General features: G+C 41.8%; 1 protein-coding gene across 2 annotated transcripts in view; it reads left to right on the forward strand.

The window, feature by feature from the left end:
• The window catches only part of CHN2 (chimerin 2), a 163,238-nt gene that overhangs the window by 39,294 nt on the left and 110,152 nt on the right, over positions 1-13,792 (forward strand). The window lies entirely within an intron of this gene.

Here is a 13,792-nt window from a genome sequence, read left to right on the forward strand (position 1 = left end):
TGTTTTTTGTTTACTTTATGGGCTTAATGCTAGTCTAGACCTGCCTCTAATGCTGCTAGCTTCAAAGCTTCGTAGGTACAAGAGGAGCCTCCCTCTGCTTTTTTTTCCTGCGGCAGTGTGGTTGTTTGAAGCTGCTCTTTGTTTTCAGTCTGTAACATCATAACGTTAGTCTGCATATAACACAGTCATTCAAGTTCTTTCAACTCTGTGTAGTAATCACGTTTATGAGAATGTTGTTATGGTTGTAGGCAAAATGTTCATTGATAGTGTAAGGGGATGTTGTTACCGTACCTGTAACTTTCAAATCACCTCTTTTCAAGAAACTTGAGTGGTGGAGAGTGTCCCCAGAAATTCAAAATGCCTGAAATAGAAGATTGAAAACATTCTGGAGAATGTAATTGAGCATACTTTGATAGTGTGGGCATCCAAGGTGAGGCAGTTGGCAAGCCTTCAGTGATTCTGTTGCATGGGTGTTTTGAGTAACAAAGCCGTTGAACTTTTAGGGTCATCAGCATGCAACAAAGAACTTCAGTGCTAAGCGCTGAGTGTATATGGAGATCTTCCTTTGACGAAAAGGAGATGAAAAGTTGACATAAAGCACTGACTTCATCAATAAGTGATGATTACTGTATCCTAACTTTAGGTTAGCAGCTTGGTACTCTGTTAACACCTGGTTGGAAGTTTCTAAAGCTGAAAAGTTAGGACTCAAAATATCTTTTGAAAACAGCTGAAGTCCTAGCTAACCTCAAATGTACGGTGCTAAGCCCTAGTGCTTGAGAAGTGTGAACAGTCAGCATTGTGCTGATGCTGACAGCAGGACAGAATTTGGAGAAGACCTCATTTTCAATACTTGATACCCGAACACAAGTATTTGTATGTATTTTGCTAAGCAAACACTCATTCTTTATAACAGAAGATTTTGGGTGAAAGATTTGCATGCTGCTTTTCCTTTTATTCGGTTCCAAGTTCTAATTTGTTCTTAAATGTCTCACTGTCTGATTCAGAGAGGCTGTTCTGTCATAGGATGTTGACTTTGTATCTGACTGTGATAAGAGTCGCTTACTGTTAATAATGAGGTGTAGGCTAGACAGTATATAGAATACCATTTAAATTTATATCTGCTTACCGTATCTTCATTGCCCAAACAAAAATAAATAAATAATACATCAGGAACCTGGCAATTTCTAACCATGAGTAACATGGCTGGGAGGTTAATTGCAGGCTTAGGCATGAATATGCAAAGGCAGACATGATTCACAATTGCAGGTATAAAAGGACAATGAATGAAGTCTTTGGCTAAATGTACAGTTATGCCAGTGCGGCCTGGCACCAGAGAGGATGAATGTAATACTTCCTCATTAGGCAATCATCATGATCAAGAACAAGTTGTTCCATGAGCAGAACTGCAATGAACCCTGGTTTCCTATGGGTTCGTAACATACCCACTCTGCTACATGACTTCACCTCCTCTCCATGTGCTTCACCCCAATATCTGCAGCTGAGTCCCCATGGTCTTCAGTGCTCCCTTGCCTCAAAACAACCTCCTGTGTTCTCCCCCCCGGCAACATTTCCTCTCCCCCTCATGCTCCCCTACCTGCCAGCTAGGCTGAAGGCAGTATGCAGTGCTCTTAAATTGAACAAACCAAACTCTTAAATCCCTGCTGTGGTTTTTCTTGCATCGGTAAGCCACAAATTTTACCTTCATTCTTGAGAATGCAGCTGATAAAATGTAAGGGTAACTTTAAGACACTATTTAGTTGGGGGGGGGGGGGGGGAATTAAGATGTTCAAAATCTGAATTTGGACTGAAATTTTGCAGCTTGGAACCATGTTTTGTATCTATTGGACTGTGCGTTTTCAGTGGCTTTTAACTATCTCTAGTCCTTAAGATGCAGAGCGGCCCTCGACTAACTCCTGATTAACTCTCACCAACTTAGGAGGAAAGTGAAAAGTTATCCTTTCTATCAATTATATATTTATCGATGGGTGTTCAGGTTTTACCACTTCTTTGGTAACTTGTTCCCTTTGCTACATGATTAGGAAAGTTCATTTAATATGCATGTGTTGGACAATATGAGTGGTGCACTCTTATGGTTTTGTGACCAGAAGAATTTGCAAAATGCTTATTTGCAAGGTGACAGAGTACTAAGATCAATCTGGACAGTCTTCCCACTTTTAGCTGTACTAGCACTTCACAGTAAATCTATAATGAAAGGTATGGCACTGGCTGTATTTGCTGTTGTTTCAGTGCACCACCATTGCATTTCTCTCTCTCCCTGGATTTGCTTTATATTCCATGACAGTTGAGTCACTTGGTGAGTGTCGATGAGCTCTGCTGTTTTTTTGTGGCTTTTCAAATAGCCTGAGCAATGAAAAGAGCTGGCATGAAACAGGACATTGGCCCTAGTTTTGCTGCTTTGCTGATTTGCTGCAGATTTTTTTCAATGTAATTTCAATATGAAACAGATTATAGCACGGTGATCTGAATAGGTTTGAAAAGTAATATGACATTTACCACAAAGTACTTGTGAAGAATGAAGACTGAACTGGGTTTATGGCTGTTTGAGTTGCAGAGGAATGAAGCTTTGATCAATAATCTTCAAGTGCACAAAATTGCTGCTGGTGTCTATAGTGGATGTACATAATGAGGAAGACAAGGCAGCCGTATGGATCAGCGTGCTCATTTGAACAAGCTGAGCCAGTCCAAAAAAACACTGAAGCAGTTTCTGCTTTAAAGGGTGATCTCTGATTGACTGTCAGAATGGGGTTACAGTGCTCCAGCAAGCAGTGACTGGTATTTTGTTGAGGGGTGATAGTGATAAATGCAACTCGAGAGAGGCTGTGACAAAATGAGCTCGTGAACTCTGAGAACACGTACGTAGTGCAGTACCCACCAGGAGCAGATCGATGACTTACAGTGGGCTTGTCACTGGTGGAGGTGGTACCAGTGTACTGTGCCAGTCCCCCTCATCTCCTTCAAAAAAGAGACTGGAAAAGTTGTATAAGGTTGACAGCAAATGAGACGGACATCAGAATGATGCGGGACCAGAGTACTGAATGTGTTTGATACAGTGAAGGTAAAAAACACATTGGGCTCATTTTATCAAAAAGGAGTTTGAGGGAGAGCTTGATTACAGCGTGCAAATTCCTCCACAGAGAGGAGATAGGGAGTGCTAAAGGCTTTTTAAAATTTAATTTAGTGGAAAATTAATCAGAAACAGAAACCAGATAAAGTTGAAGTAGAAATAAGGTGCTCGATTTGACGTGAGAAAGGGTGAATGAGTGAGGGAGATGGTGCAGCCACTGTCCTTGGATTCCTCCAAGTCAACACTAACTGCTTTTCAGAAAGGTGCATTTTCATAAAATGTTAGTAAAAATAAGGGTGTGGTATATAGGACATCATAGTCTCAGGCATGGTGTCCTGTGAAACTTAATAAAATGCCCGGATCACTTCGGCTGAAGACACTAATATAGCGATTAATCCACAAGAAGCCTGAAATACTTCGTTGGGTAAGGTCATGGTGAGAATTAGTCGCAAACTTATTTCAGCGTAACCATTTCCATTTGTCTTTTAAACCTCTCATCATCTCACAATACTTTAATTTTATAGCAGCATTACTAATTGGTACATACATGATAAGTTAAAAGACTAGTAGGCAAACAGTGCTGAAGACCCAAGAGAGGAAGGGTGAAATACTGTTGTATTTACAATTCACAATAGTTACTTTTCTTAAATTGAATGAGTGGCAGTGGGTTTGTGGATGCAGAGCAAAGTGGATGATGCCATTTTCCTGAAAGTTTATGGCTTTAGGTGTATCTCAGGATTGGAGAAGGGAAAGCAGGAGGGAGATGGGTTTTTCAAATGCGTTAGACAACATTTCAAAAGGTATTTTAGGATTAGGTGATTACAGAATTAAAACTGATGATTGTTAGAATGACTGTAAGAACTTTTTTAAATGTTGCTGTTTGAGTTCATTTTCTTCTGAAGGAGGATTTTGGGAAAGCTTATTGGACTTTGAGGTGTAAAATGATAAAATTTACTGTTTTTAGGAGTGAGGAAGCCTCTTTGGTAGCAGTGCCAGGTCAGAGTGATTTTTAAAATATAACTTAACATTTTGTTACTGGTAGGGTTGGGTTTTTTTGCTCAGCTGTAATGCCTTTTCCTTTCTTGAAAAGGAGTTGCAAGGAAAGGTCAATTGAGGGAGTAAAGCTGATGCCTGCTGGGAGGGGGACATAGCTTGGCATACAAAATACCTTGTCATTAGGACCCTCCCCAGAAGGATCTGAATGCTGTAATTAAAAGCAATGCTGTATTTTTGTATGCAGCTTCAGTTCGGGTAAGTGCTAAGTACCCTTAATTTTAACCGCACTCAGATCTGAAAATGATCGGCCGTGGGGGGAATTCACGGTCTTATACGTTCTGGGCCCTGTACCTTGCCGGTCTTTTAATGACATAGACTCTGCGTCTTGACCTCTGTGCCTTGCACACTGATCTCTACAAAAGGACTAAAAGGCTGTTCTATTTAATAGAAAAGATGTAGCAAGAAACACTAGATGAGAAAGGAGAGAGCTGTCAGTAATACGTGGGATTTGATTCAAGATCAGGTACGGTGCTCTAGTATTTTATTTTCTCTGTTTCTTTCGTGCTCCAGATGTTGTACTGTGTTAAGCACCGAGTGAAGTGGCACGTCATTGTTCTTATTTGTGCCATCCTAACCATTTAAAGCTAAGTTTGGGTCAGGAATGAGAGTAATCTTCTGTTTCCTTCCCTGTCATTAGCGTGGCTTTGAGCGCTGAATGCTTTTCAGGAGAGTTAGGCATTTCCTTTTGTTTTCCTCCCTGGCAGAGTGGAATAAGCTACAGGCCAGTGAAATTTATTTCACTGAAGCTTTTCTCTTGGAAAATAAAATAAAAGCTGTGCCACAAGTCCAGCCCCAAGTATCCAGCCTGGGGAAAGGTCAGTGTTTTGCTGATGTTTTTATGGGATCTAATGGGTTGTGTGGCAGTTCTGTTCTCCAGAGAGATCTTTGTGAGGGTAGCCTGACCTCCTGCAGACCTGGGACGGAGGAGAACATCTTCAGTAAATGGGTGTCACATGAGAGGAAGGAATAAAACTTCATTATTGTCACTGTTCAGTTCATCTGAGGAAAAAACATGTTCTGATATCAAAATCAGTGTTGCTAATTGTCAGTTTAGTGTCACCCTTCTCAACTTTCTTTGTTGAAGCATGTGCCCGCTAAAAAATGAGCAAATGTTCCTCTTGAAGGGAACTTCTTAAACTCAGGATTTAGAAACTAAAACAGTGATTTCCTGTCTCTCTGTCAAAAGAAATAATTTACTTACAATTCTGTTCCCATTTCCTACCTTTGTTTTAAAAATGGTCAAAAGAATTCTTACTTGAAATAAAAAGTATGGATACAGATAATTTTTGAGCAGAGCTACAGCACAGCCAACATCTAATTTATAAAACACAGATAGTGGGGCTGAGTTGCAGGAGGCTGTTGGATGTTTTCTTTATGTTAGATACGTTAAATTCCTTTGGCATATTTTTAGAGGTCCTACTGTTAACAGGAGCTTTGACTATGTAGCAACAGCAAAATATGTAGCAAAATTTTATATTCTGGACTGGAAATTAACTATCCTGTGGTGATTTCACATAAATTAAAACTCTTCAGGGGCAAATTTTGCACTCCCCTGAAATCAGTTTGTGTGTGTATTCATGCAGGGATTGAAATTGATTCCGTGAGATATTTTCTCTATCAGCATTCTCTTAATTCATGTGGGCAATAGGATTTCAGTTTTAGACAAATGAAAGTGCAACCTTGCTCTGAGCTATATTGATAAAGTCATGCATATACATATGTGTGTTGTGCGTCTCCTTTGTGCACAGAGACCTCTTCATATCTTTGGATGAAAAATTCTTGACTTCAGAATAATTGCCCTTCCAAAAGTCTGAAAAATTTAGTTAAGCAATATTTTTATCTAGTATTTCGTTTTTATCTTTTCTTCCAGCGCACAGTCACATAGCAGATTCAGTGCTGTCGAGGTAGAGATAAAAACCCTCTCAAAACCTCCCCTGTGATGGACCGGTTGTCATACCGTTCTGAAATTTCTTCTTCCCTATGGTAGGAGTGGAGGGATGTAGCTGTCTTGGGGGGGGGGGGTGGAAGAGAGTTTTATTCCATCCATCTTACACAGGAATCAAACACACCTGGAAGCATCTCTCTAGACTGATAATTAAAGTAGCCTAAATGACTAGCTGAGACTAGATGCACAACTTCTACATGGCTGAGACAAATCCTTGGAAACGTTTCATTATGCCCCTCTGTCCAGGTGTCTTTGGGCAATCAGGCCTGATGGAGGGACCAAACCAGTTTGTCTCAGCAGCTTGCCAGTAATTGGTGAGTTTGTGTCCGAATGTCCCAATGCACAGGTATGTCTTAAGGGTGGTAGAGACTGGATCAGATCAGTCTGTTCTAAGTAAGCATAAATGACATGCCAGACTGACCCAATCATTTCTTTGGCAGATTCAGGCAGAAGAAGATAATGCTGATCTTATCTCCTTTGGAAAGAATATACCAAGCCCTGCATCCTGTGGTATCTCTGACTTACTCTTTGTGGCTCTCGACAGGCTTTCAGCCACTGGATTACCTCTGCCAGTGCCACACCATCAGAAGCCATTAGCTGAAGTTTAGGCTGTTCTTACCTCTTCATTCACCATCATGACACCAGTTTATTAGCCCTGCACTCTGTGTACCTATGTGCATTGCGTCTTGACTAATTAGCTGTTTAAATCTTGTTAATCAGCTTCTAAACTGCTTTTATGGGAGACTTTTGGCTGAGATGTTGACTGTCCAGCAGGGCTGGCATTTCTGCTTGGATGTAGCATGATGAATTTTGAACTCCTGGTGGGTTTCCCTGTTTGAGAAATGCAGTATGTGTCAGTGAGCTGGACCTGCCTGGTTGGTTGGAAATCAGGGAAAAAAAAAAGAAAAAAAAAAAAGAGGACAAGACATGAAATTTCTTGCAGCTGTTTGTAGAGCCACTGCTGGGAGGTGAGGAAGGTAGAGAGTTCTTGCTGTGCTCAGGGAGCAATCCTGGCAGAAGCCAAGAAGCGTGCAGCTACTTACATAGCAGCTATTGCCAACACTGAAACATGTTGCAGCTGTTTTTTCCAGCCCATCCTCAATTGCTTATCGTCTCTGCCTTGCTGGAAGTAACTTTTCTCAGATCTTCCCACAGATATCCTTGGTTAAGATGTTTCCTGACCTTGTTCCATCCAAAACAAGCTTGGTTAATTTGTGCAGCCTAAAAACCACGGCTTTGTTTAACCCTACCTGCTGCACTTCTGGGAGCTAAGACAGCTGGCAAAAGGGCTGTGCGAGGGAGGTGGGCAATCATCTTTTCATTGAATCGTAGACGAGTTGGTTGGAAGGGGCCTTTGGAGGTCTTGAATCAAAATCATTTCCAGCACTGTATCTGGTGAACCATGGCTTTGTCCAGCTTAGCCTTGAAGACCTCCAAGAACAGGCACTGCACCATCTCTCTGTGCAGCCTGTTCCACTGCTGCTGAATTTAGTTTAATCGTACTTGTCCACTCTGAACCATCCAAGCTGTAGTTTGTGATGTTTGCCAGGTGTTGCATCGTCTGCTGCTACTGAGGAGAGTTTGGGTCTGTCACTCCAGCTGCTCTTTAAGCAATGGTAGCCTACTATTAGACTGCCTCTTGGCCTCCCCTTTGCCCCATGAACAAAGCCCCGCTCCCTTAACCTCTCGTTAGGGGTAACGTGCCTTCTGTATGGTGTTTGTGTTACTCGTGAGGGAAGCACACCGTTGGCTCGTATTCAGTTTGGAGGGCACCGTGACCCCCAGGTCATGCCAGCAATGCTGCTATACGGCCAGTCAGTTCCCACCCTTGGGTGATGTATGGTGTTGGTCTGCCTCAGAGACTGCACCTGGCCCTTCTTGTAGAACATGATGAAGTTTCTGTTGTCCCAATCCTCAGTTTATCAAGGTTCTTCTGAACTGAATCTCTCAGGGTGAGGTTAAGCTAAATGGTAGTTTACTGTTGTCCACAAAGTTGCCGAGGGGTCTGCTTTATCACTGAAGTAATTGATGAAGATATTGAACAATATCAGCCCACTATTGATGTCGGGGTATTGTGCTCGTTACCAGCTGCCAAGCAGTTGTAAGGCCATTGATTCTCACCCTTCAGGACTGGCAGTCCAACCAACCAGTTCTCAACTGACCCCGCAGTCTGTTCCTCTAGCCCGTACTTCCTCAACTCCCAAAGGAGTACAGGAGGGTCAGAGCGTCAAAAAAATTGAGAAGGCGAGGTATATTGCATCCACCTCTCTCTCCTCATCCACATAGCAGATCATTTTGTTACAGAAAGCAGTCAGCCTGTGTTGACTGGTTTTGACTGCTGCCTCGTCCTTCATGTGGCTGGAAGTGGACTCCAAGGAATGCGTGTCCTGCCCTGTCCAGGGACCAGCCTGTTGTTCTCTTGGTCCTCCTTCTCGCCTTTCTTAAAGTAAGCATAACATCAACATTTTTCTGGTTGCTGGGGACCTACCCTGATCGTGTACATTTTGTCATGCATCATGGCCACACAATCACATCAGCCAACTATTTTGGCACCCTTGGCTGAATCCCATCCAGCCCCAGGTATTTGAATAAATGAATCTATTTTGCTCATGAGTCCCTTACCAGTTACATCCATGCTGTCAGCTGCTCATCCCTTTCCCAAACCGTAGAGATAAACGCAGAGGCCTGGAAGCAAGCTTTTCAATATTGCCTGTTGGTGGGTTGTCTACCCTGTTCCTCTCTGAACCTGCATTTTCCCTGAACTTGCTTTTGTTGCCGGCATTGCTTGCAGAAGCCCTTCTTGTTTGGCCTTTGACCTTCCTGATGTTAACCCCCAGTGACCGAGCAGTGTGTTTATACTCCTTCTCTGTTGCCTTTTTAACCAGCAGAACTGCTTCTTGGAGAGGGTGTGCATCTGCACCTTGGGTGTTCGTTAAAGCACAGGGAAGCTGGAGGTGCACAGACAGTGTTCCTGTCGCTCTCCCTCCAGGGTAGAGGAGTGCCTGCTAAAGATACCATCTTAATATTTACATCATTTCAGTCACCTGCTTTTGTACACATGTAGCAGGTCATGAGAAACTATTACTTTCCATATCCCTGATGGCTATTTACAGTATGACTCATTTATCTCACCAGGCACTCTATTATAAATATGTATTATATTAGGATGCTGGTGTAAATGGCCGTGTTGTTCAGAAGAATTGTTCTAATTCAGCATAATACTTTTACAGTTATACTGCAGTGTTGCCGCTTTTAAAATTCAATGCAGTTCAGCAGTCATAAAATTGAAATATCGGAAGTGAACCTGTCTACAGTTTGTGTTTTTTTTTACTCCATAGACCAAATAATGGCAGCTGGCCACATTCTGTATTTTGAAGTTAAGAAAAAGCAATGCATACATAAAACTTTTCCCGTGGTTATTCTGTGTGGGTACTGATGTCTGCTGTGGGATTGTTTATGTCCAAAGCATTCCAGAGTGAGTGGGTATGATGTAGCTCTGACGGTGTCGTGTGGGAAGGAGCCTCCTTCAGCTTGGTTGTCCCGCTCTCAAACTCTTCCCCTGAGCCAGTGTTGTTGCCCGTTGTTGGAAATGGTGCATTGGGTGAGATGGGCATTTGGTCTTCCCTTGGTCGTGTAACATTTTTGTTATTATGACTTTTATATTTTGATACTTTTAAGTTTCTCTTATACATACTTGGTTCGTGAATGTGAAAAGTACACTGTATTAGTAACTAGAATTTATCAGTAGGATGGATAAATAAATAATGCTGTGAAAGCTTTTTCAAGCCAAACTTTCAGCACATCTGTTTGTTTTGTAATGCATTAATGGCAGCACAAATGTCCGCTACTTCATTAATTGTATTTCTTATTCAAGCCAAAATGTCTTATTCCTAGGTTAGTTTCTAGTACCAGAGAGTAACAAAGGAGCAGTTGATTTTGACCTTAATTCAGTTTACTCAGTGAGACATCGGTGTGCAAGGTCTGCTGCACAATTGTAATTCAAAATTATGTTTCTTCTAAGAAAACATCTCAAAGGTCACAAGAGATACTTCTCAAAAGATTTGCAGTAACAGTTTGTTTGGAAGATGAAATTCCAAATCAGTAAATGAATAACTAATAGAGCTGGAATTGGATATATAACAATAACTTTTAAAAGTGGGTAAGGTAGGCATGTCCTTGTCCAATTTGAACAGGAAAAAAAAGCACACAACTTGAAATCAGAAGAGACACCTAAACTGTGCAGCTATTTGAGATGTGGGTGTTTTTTTCCTGGATAATTCTGTCTGTCCCACCATACTTGGAGTTTTCTTTTTTTTGTTGTTTGCTGTAACTTTTGTTTCAAAAGTAACTTCAGTTACTTCCTGCACTTACCTGCTTCTTCATGGAGTTAGGGAGTACTTTGTTATTCATGAGGAACGAAATCAATCATCACTTTCTCATGTCATCTTGCATTGCATCAGCTTCCTTTTTCAGATGAAATGGATGGGTGTAGCTCTCTGGAGTCTAGGAGTGCTGTTTGCTGGCTTGGTTTTGGGTGGTGGTTGCTCAATAATAGCTTAAACATTTAAACATTGAGGTTAATTTATGTTTATCCATGCCAGTGCAAGGCTTAAGAGTTTAAGCACCATTGAGGTAAATGGGCATTTTTACTGCAGTGATGTTGTACCATTATCCCTACAGTCATAATTGTAAAGATTTGCATTTTCAGTGGAGCTGGGTAAGGATTAAGAGCATAAGCAGGAGAGAGAGGTGGGTTGTAGAGGTATAACTGAGAGCATAATTTGTCCTGCCAGCATCCTATAATTGCTAATGATGCCTTAGAAGAAGTAAAAGAACTTGAGATTTTTGTTTGCAAGATTGCCAATTAATTTGTTTACTAGGGGGCTGAAGGAATATTTTATAGTATATGAGAGCTGCCATGTAGCATAAAATACCTTATCATTTCAACTTTACTTTTCAGTCTGGAGCCACATTCAATTTGGGTAGAATTAAAATTCTACTAAAACAGAAAAGCTGAGACTTTCTCCAGTGCACTGTATGGTCTCCTCCACTCTGATTTATTTCCCTGATGGCATAGGACTCTGCTACCTAAGTTAATACATTAATATTCATTGGGTACATCAGTATTGCACTGTTGGAGCCAATAAATTTTGGTTTAGTTTAAAGTCAGAGATGATATTTTATACATTATGTTAGCATACAGTTTTTATTAGCATATCAGACTGTGAAAGAGTGATGCATTGCAGTAAAAAGCCAAGTATTTCAAGTTAATTGCTATTCTATTAAGTAGAAGTGGTGGTTTCAGCTTAAAAGAGTGTAGAGAAATGTTTGGCTAATGAAAAGAGTGCTCAGAGTGATAATAACTGTTTGATGTAGTGAAGCTGCTGGCTGAAAATACTCACCTTAGCGGTCAGAACTGAAGGCCCTCAGAAGCAGGTGGTGAGATGGGCTAGCAGATGACTAGCCCAGCCTGCAGAAGCACTTCGGGATGAGCCCGAGAGGCAGAGGTGCCCGCTGAGGCCCTGTCCGCGCTACTAAAAATATATAAAGAAATAAATAGCCGCCAAGACAAACATTCAGCAGCAGTTTTGTCTGACCTGACCTGCTCTTTTTGTCCAGAACGAGTAGCGCGAGAGAGCAGAAACCACATTAAAGCGCTGGGTTGAAGGGCAGCTGGCAGGCGCAGGTGTGATCCAGCAGATCTCTGCCGGGTGGCTCTTCTCACAGGGGCCACGGCGGCAGCAGGGGGTCGAGGCAGGCTGTTCCCTTACCCCCTTTCCTTCTCTCCTGCTCAGCCTCCTGCTGTGCTTTGGGCAGCTGTGGAGCTTTCTGGGACATGCCACCCGGGGCAAGCACAGCCGCTCGAGCTCCTTCTTGATGTCCTTCCACATCCACACCCTACGGCTCCTTGCAGCTGAAATCAGAGTGGAGGCAGGGAATTCATCTCCCACTGCTTGCTACGGCAATCTTAGCCTGGAAATGGTGATGAAAAGCTCCTGAGACTCATTTCGACTCATAATGCAACAGCAGTTTTCATCCCTGTGTCCCTCTCCAACAACGTTCTCAACAGCTAAGACAGCTTTCTGTGCTGTTGAGAAAAGATGCTCCAGCTGCAGCACTGCAGCGCTGCGGGGCTGCTCCTGCTGGACTAGAAATATTTACTCCACTGAACTTTGCACTGAAGATTGGATTTGTTTACTTCTGTCTCCCTCTGTACCTTGCCCCTGCATTGTGCCAGTGTAGACAGCCACTTGGTTTTGAAACGTGCTCAGTTATTTGAGGCAGCAGAAGTATTTGCAATGATGTCTAAAATTCAGATTCAAACCGGGGTTCTGCTGCTGCATAAGGCTTGGGGCGAGGTGGCTCCATCCCCACAGGAAAGCTCAGAGGGGCTGGGAGACAGACTGTGGTTTGCTCTCACTTATGGGAATGGAGAGTAATACAAGGAGCATTTAGAAGCGTTAGAAATTTAACCTCAATTTAAAAAGTGCTGTCCTTTAATTGCAAACCCCATCCTTTGTCATTTCCAGATGTCAGGGTGCTCCCTCCCAATAAGTCCCTGAGCTGGGTCACTGGTTTGTCTTTTGTCTCGCTGGACCTGTGAAACTCTGAATAAAAAAAACACTGACTTATTTTGGAAGTCAGGGCTTGGAGGGAAGAAAATTTGCCAATTATTCCATATACTCTTTTATGAGAAACTGACTGGAACCTGAAGTGATCGAAGCAGTTGTAGTGAGTGTGTGAGATGGAGTAGACAGATCACACTTGTGAAAATAAAGACTGAATCCTAATGAGTGTATAAGGTAGAGAAATCTACATCTATACATGCTGGTAAATGTATATGAGCATATTCAGAAAAAAGTTGAGCTTCGGTGAACTTCTTCAGCCACGTTAGGATATAGCCACTGGAACGTATCCATTTTTAAATATGATTGCATACTGCTGGTGTTTGGTCAGGGCTGCTGTGCTTTATTTTTGTTATAGGTAAAGATTCAAGGTTATCTTCACAGTATTTATGGATGAAGGAATTGAACTTAATCTGGATTTGAATTAAAAAGTGTTTAATACTGCTTCTGGGCTGGGATTTTGGTAGTTTTTTAGCTTAGCTTTTAAGGAGGTTTTTAATAGGGCTTTTTTTCATCAGGTTAGATATTTAGCTAGCAGAATCTATGTTCATCCACTGGATGGTTTGAGGAATATACTTTAGTAGTTCTGTAGGTCATTTTAGTCTTTACTACTATAGCAGTTCATGTGAATTCTGTTGTAGGACAATCTTTCTGTAGATCTGGACACGGCTGCAAAACTCAAGTGCCCCTTCAGTGGCAAGAGTTCTGGACTGTAAGGAATAAATCAGAGAATGGCTGGCTCTGGCTCATAGTGCATGAATAAAATAATTATAATTACAAAACAATTATAATTACAAAATAATTATAATTAATGAAGTGAAGTTGAGTATATTGTAGTCGCTGCTACTGAGCTTACTGAGAGAAGAGCATGAGAACCATCTACTGTTAACACCATGGCCACTGGCATTTCTGAGCTCACGATGCTTATATATAATTCTGGACATCTCTTTGCCTGAAATAAATCACTCCCACCCTACTGAAATCAATGGAGCAATTGTAAGTTTTATAAATCAAATTTTGGCGCTCTGATATAAATTTTTTTATTGAGTTGGACTGTCATGGGGGTCTCTCTCAGCCGAA

The sequence above is a fragment of the Falco peregrinus genome, chromosome 5 (genome assembly GCF_023634155.1).
Source record: "Falco peregrinus isolate bFalPer1 chromosome 5, bFalPer1.pri, whole genome shotgun sequence".
In the NCBI taxonomy this organism is placed as follows: Eukaryota; Metazoa; Chordata; class Aves; order Falconiformes; family Falconidae; genus Falco; species Falco peregrinus.